The sequence below is a fragment of the Hypanus sabinus genome, chromosome 31, assembly GCF_030144855.1.
Source record: "Hypanus sabinus isolate sHypSab1 chromosome 31, sHypSab1.hap1, whole genome shotgun sequence".
NCBI classification, from domain to species: domain Eukaryota; kingdom Metazoa; phylum Chordata; class Chondrichthyes; order Myliobatiformes; family Dasyatidae; genus Hypanus; species Hypanus sabinus.
The window spans coordinates 7,375,065-7,381,268 of NC_082736.1; the positions used below are offsets into that span (position 1 = coordinate 7,375,065).

General features: G+C 43.2%; 1 non-coding gene across 1 annotated transcript; it reads right to left on the reverse strand.

Moving 5' to 3' along the window:
• Nucleotides 1-5,261: 5,261 nt before the first annotated feature.
• trnad-guc (transfer RNA aspartic acid (anticodon GUC)) lies at nucleotides 5,262-5,333 on the reverse strand. Its single transcript has one exon. It is a non-coding gene; the product is annotated as a tRNA-Asp (tRNA).
• Nucleotides 5,334-6,204: the final 871 nt, after the last annotated feature.

Sequence of the window (6,204 nt, forward strand, 5' to 3'; positions counted from 1 at the left end):
GTCGTTTCAGAACTGATGCGGAAGGTTGATCTGAGCAAAAATCATTTCAAGAAGTGGATGATGTCTGGAAAATCAATGACATATGCTAGTTTTGTGCCGCTCAGGAAATAGTCAGGCACGGGAAGCAGTTTACAGATGGTGAATATATAAAAGTATCTTTCATTAAGACTTCAGAACATCTATTCACGGACTTAAAAACAAGAGTGAAATTCAGCAGAAAATCAGGGATATGCCCCTCTCTGCAAATACTGTCAAAGACAGAACCATAAAAATGGCAGAAGACATCACAAGACAGTAAATTAAAGACATCAATTCAGCTGTGGCCTACTCGATTGCCTGTGACGAGTCTAAAGACAAAGGTGATATTGAACAAATAGCGCTGTTCTGCCGGTATGTAAACTCTGCCGGGCCACAGGAAGAAATGATTGAGTTGATACCTCTAAAAGGCCAAACACTGGGGGAGGACATCTGTGAGGCTGTCTTGAATTGTTTAAGAGCCAAAGTAATAAAGTCCACCCACCTGGTGTCAGTAGCTACTGATGGGGCACCAAGTATGACAGGAGCGCACAAGGGATTTGTGGCTTTACTGCAGAAGTCGCTGGACAGAAAGCTGCTGACTTTTAGTTAGTCTATCTAACAGAAAGCTGTTAGATAGACTAACAGACTGAGAATAATTCAGGAACCAGTGGCAAGAGCCTCAATAGCTAATCTAACAAATAAAATTGTAATAAATTAAACTCAATATGTGAATATCGTTCACACTGGGGACATGGGACACATCTCACTGATATATTGGTTGACATTTCAACACTGTGCAATAACTTACAACACTCACCATCATGAGAAAAATATCGAATGAGACTAAAAGTTAACATCACCAGGTCACAATGACCTGCACTCAAGAGTTTAACAGGGAAGTGGCTGGAGAGAATGTGCAGGTAGAAGTTGCTGTTTGCCAGAACACACTGTGTTCCAGGAAGGTCCCATTGGAATGAAAAACCTCAACTACGTCCATTGTTCAAGTTAGAATACAACAGAAGGTAATTGTCGACCTGTTAATTTCACAAGTGTTGAGGGTAAAATGCTGGAGTCTGATGTATGAAGAAATTACAAGTCATTTAAAGAAGTGAAATGTCATCAAACCGAGTGAACAATGTTCAGATTTGCAGCGACACACTGCATGAAAATGGAACTTTCAGTCCATCAGGTCCAGGCTGAGGAACGCTCTCTTCCAGGAGGCACCCATATCCAACTGAACACGTTGGTTCAGATCACTGCTCCACGATGTTTACTCTGCCCTGCGCTGAACTTTAGGCTCTCTGTCCGTTTGCATGTTTTTTTCTCTCTGCACGTTGAGTGTTTGACGGTCCTCTTTTTTTTTGTTTTATTCCATTTATGTTCCTTTGTTTCATGGCTGCCTGTTAGGAGAGGAATCTCAAGGTTGTATAATGTCAGCATAATTTTAGTAATAAATGTGCTTTAAACTTTTGAACATTGAGCACTGACTGGGAATTCCACGGAGCACAATATTCGATGCGGCAGAATTTGTTAGCCATGTCTAAAAGGGGTATGTGTGTGGTCCAACTATTTGGGAGGTCTGTCCTGTTCTGCGAAGTGAGCCAGGGTGAGCCACCTTTCAGTGGCTGAGTCAGCTGAAGTTGCAACAAGGCTAGGGTACAGCTACTGCTCAAGCATGGATAGTTTACAGGTAGTGTGCAGTCAACCTGGGCAAGAAAGGGCTTCGAAGAGCAGAACTTCCCTTTGCACAGCAGGGGATGGACCCATTTCACATTCCAAGACAAGATAATGATTCAAGTGACAGATTGCCATGTAACAGTTGCTTCACTAATTCTTGATTATTATTGGCATTTAATGTGCAGATTGATTTGGCTACTAATACTGTATTATCGTAGTTTCAAGGTGGATTAAACAGACAAATAAGGAATTTGAACATAAACAATTCCATTTCAAACAGGAGAAAATGTGCAGATGCTGGAAATCCAAAGCAACACACACAAAATGCTGGAGGAACTCAGCAGGCCAGGCAGCATCTATGATAAAGAGTAAAGATTCAATGTGCGTTTGAGCAGAGACCCTTAATCATGATTTGAAAAAAAGAAGAGAAGTCCAATTATGAAGGTGCGGGAGGGAAGGAAGAAGTGAAAATGGTAGGTGATGTGTGAAACTGGGAGAGGGGACGGGCTAAGGAAATAGATTGGTGATAGAGATGAAGGGCTAGAGGAAGGGGAATCTGATAGCAGAGAAGAGAAGACCGTGGAAGAAAGGGAGAAGGAGGGGATGGACAGGTAAGGAGATTAAGAAGGAGAAGGAAAAGGAATGTGGAATGGTGAAGGAGAGCAGGGGGCAATTAGTGGAAGTGCAAGAAATTGATGTTCATGCCATCAGGTTGGAGGCTACCCTTTTGGAATATAAGGCGTTGCTCCTCCAACCTGTTTGTGGACTCATTGTGGCAGTAGAGGTGGTGATGGACTGACATATTGGAAAGGGAACAGGAAGTGGAATTGAAATAATAGCCACGAGGAGATGCCACTTTTCCTGGCAGACGGAGCGAAGATGCTTGACGAAGTGTTCTCCAATCTACATCAGGTTGCTCTGATATACAGGAGGCCACACCGGGACCACTGGATACAGTAGACATCCCCAACAGACTCGCAGGTGAATTTTTGCCTCACCTGGAAGGACTGTTTAGGGCCCTGAATGGTAGTGAGGGAGGAGGGGTAGGGGTGGGTATGACACTTTGCAAGTGTAAGTACCAGGAGGGGGATCAGTCGGGAGGGTTGAGTGGGCAAGGGAGTCACATAGGGAGCAATCGCTGCGGGAAGTGGAGAGTGGGGGTGGGCGAGGAGATTACCATTTGGTCATTACCAGTCTCTGAATAAACAACTCTGTAAAAAGTGATATTTCTTTGTTCAAACTTGAGAACAGTTTGTTTCAGAGGCCATGTTTTTCTCCTTGTGCACAGGTAACTAAGGTTTGATTGAAGAACGAGTGCGAGTTTTCAGATTCCAGCTACTGGGTGATGGTGGAAACATGGAGTTTCCTCTGAGAAGCTGAACCCTTGGCTTTGTTTTACAGGAGAAAGGAATTCAGCCCCTGTAGCCAATCAGTCCTCAAACAGAATTCCTCCTGTGTGGAGTAGTCCATCACCTTTGTCCACCGTCGGAAGGCTGCAACAGTAAAGAAGGAGCATTAGGTGGGTTTGAATCAGCTGAGGGAATAGAGGGAAACTGTGGCTGCCTCGGGCTGGGCTAGGTCCCATGAATCGATGGGAAAAGAGGATGCCTCATGCTGGATTGAATCCCATTGGTCATCATGCATATGCCTTGGGGTGGATTTGACCCCATGATGCACGAAAGAAAGGGAATTCTGAAGTACGAGTGAGTGCCTTGATTGTGTGTCTGAATGGTCACGTGAGAGTCTCTTACTTGACATCTAAGACGACTCGGTGGCTTGTTTATTCGTACATTGTGGAGCAGAAAGAATTAAGTATGTTGAGAAGGGGGTGGAATGGAAGAAGGGAGTGCTTACAGAAGTACAGATAAAGGAGAGAGGAAACTTTCAGGTTTGTGTGTGTTTTATTGTGTTTCACTGTGGTGTTCACCTGGAGAGAAATGCGAAAATAATTGGTTGCTCCTCACAGTAAGAGCAGAGAAGATGAAAAAAAAAGTTAGAGAAATAGAGTCAGAAAGAACAGGAAAGTGTAATCGAGGCTAACTCAATGTTTAAGAGACTACTAGACAGGAATATGGAGGAACTTAAGATGGGGGGTTATATGGGAGGCAGGGTTTGAGGGTCGGCACAACATTGTGGGCTGAAGGGCCTGTAATGTGCTGTACTATTCCATGTTTAACAAGACACAACTCTTACTAATGTCTGAGGAGGAAGTAGTAGGAACCTGTTTTACCCCTGCCCCCCACAGGTACAGTTACAACAAAGCTCACCCCAGTAGTGTCTTGCGAGTTCTTGAAGAGGTTGGTGTAAATCTCTCAAAAGCTCGATGGGAGAATGACCAATATGGAGACTTTTATGCACTTTGAACTAAAATGTCATGTTATACTGAAGTGTTTCCTTCACACTCCAGAGTGACATATGATACACTGCATTGCACAAAAAGCAGATGGGCACCTTAATAAATTTGTAAAGTAGATAAACAAAGTATTTCAGAAATACACTGATTTACTCGATTGTAATGAATGTTATTGCAAATGATGATTAAGTGAGTCCAGGTTAAAGGAAATGTAGATTGTTACTTGTGTTAGATGAAAAGAGTTAAGTAAAATTCTGAGTGGTTTACAATAATTTCAGATGAAATCAAATGCTTCAAGCTGTTAAGGGAGTTGATAATATTTGTGTGAGGACTGGAGACTCCCTGGACTGCTCTACCATTGTCTCATTAATATTGACCGTTGTATAAATATATTGTGACAGCTGCCCTGTATGATTTGAATGTTATTTTAACTTGTATTCTGTTTTATATTTAATAAAGATGACTGTGACCACATTGTTGCTCATCATTACTATATTAAAGCTGTTTACAATTTCATTCTAAATTTTGTTTGAACGTTACTTGCTTTAAATGCATTTGACTTGTCACCCATTTGTGACTGGTATTTATTTTGATCTGAACATTGTATAGTGTTATTTAGAGGGGAAAAAAAACAACTATTCTAAATTATGGATTTTGCACTTCTTTGATTCACTTCAAGAAACATGGGGAGAAGGCGGAGGACAGTTACTGGTAAAAGGTGGGGCGTCAGTGAGAGGTGCACCTTGTTTATGGACAGTCTCGCCACTGAGTTCAAAGATGCCCTCAGCGCCAAAGCAACTTTGATAACAGTCAGTTTCACCCTCAGCCGCCACAAACACCACAGACTATGAAGTTTACTTTAACTAATCCTTTCCCAACTGTACTGTAGAATTTGTACTAAGTGCTCGAGTTGTTGAGTGTGTTGTAGGGGGCCCAGACATACGGAAGGTGGGTTAACAGTGAAGTCTGAACCCCTCAATTGTACTGAGTGATTCTGTTATAATGAACTCCCCCCCACCCCCGCCCCCGCCCCCGCCCCCGATTAGCTTCATTCTTTGCTGTGATGCTCTACTGTCCCGGGGTCACAACAGTCCGAACTATATTCCACCTTGCCAATGCCGAATGAACTGATTTAGCGTAACACAAATTCTTTGTCCACTTTAAATTTGTCTTAAGACAAAACTCCCCTTGAATGGTGCAGTAAAATTTGTAACTCCCCGTCGGGGAATTGAACCCCGGTCTCCCGCGTGACAGGCGGGGATACTAACCACTATAATAACGAGGAATTCATACCCTCGTTTTATGCACGTTTCAGAACACACCCCGGTGAACAGAATCTCCTTGATGTTTGGTCACTGAGATACTGGAGCCTTTCACACGTGTCCTTCCCCCAGCAGAGTCTCACTTTTCTCCAGCCATTCAGTCACCTATTATCTTCTAGGATTACCAAACCAGGTGCTCTCATTCCAGCCCAACTCCGTCTTTCAATCAACATTTTCATCACAGTTATACATTTATATTTCTGCTTTCGTAATGCCACAGGCGGGACACGAAATGTACCTCATCCAATTCTCAAGCCATCACTCCCACTTCAATCAACTTCACTCAAACACGGCTTCTGTATCTCCGCTCTGTCGGACGATCGCCACCTCAACTGGACATCACACGAACTGCACCACACTGAAGAATCAGAGCGACAGCATTCACAATCACCTCCAGCCACACTCATGCACTTCCAGCGTCCCACTGCTCCTACCCTCAAAACTCGACTACCAATTCCACAAGTCATGTCAATCCATGGGTCACTCGAAAATTATTATGGGCTGGCCAGGCCAGTCCATCAACGATGGAATTGCTCTCCCTCACATTTTCCCCGGTCAACCGATCACTGCAGCTTCCTGCTCTCACTCTAACCCAGCTTCCCACAATATCCTTGTAATATTTCTCTTCACTCTTTCAAACTTAGTTGCATTCCTGTGAGTTGGCAAACAAAACTGCACACAATACTTCAAATTATGCCTCACCACTGACTTATTCAACTTCAAAAAACTCCCCATCTCCTGCACTCCATACTTTGATATGCCAAAAGCTTTCTTTATGACACTATCTACTTTGACACCTCTTTCAACTATTATGGACATTTAATCCCATTTCCC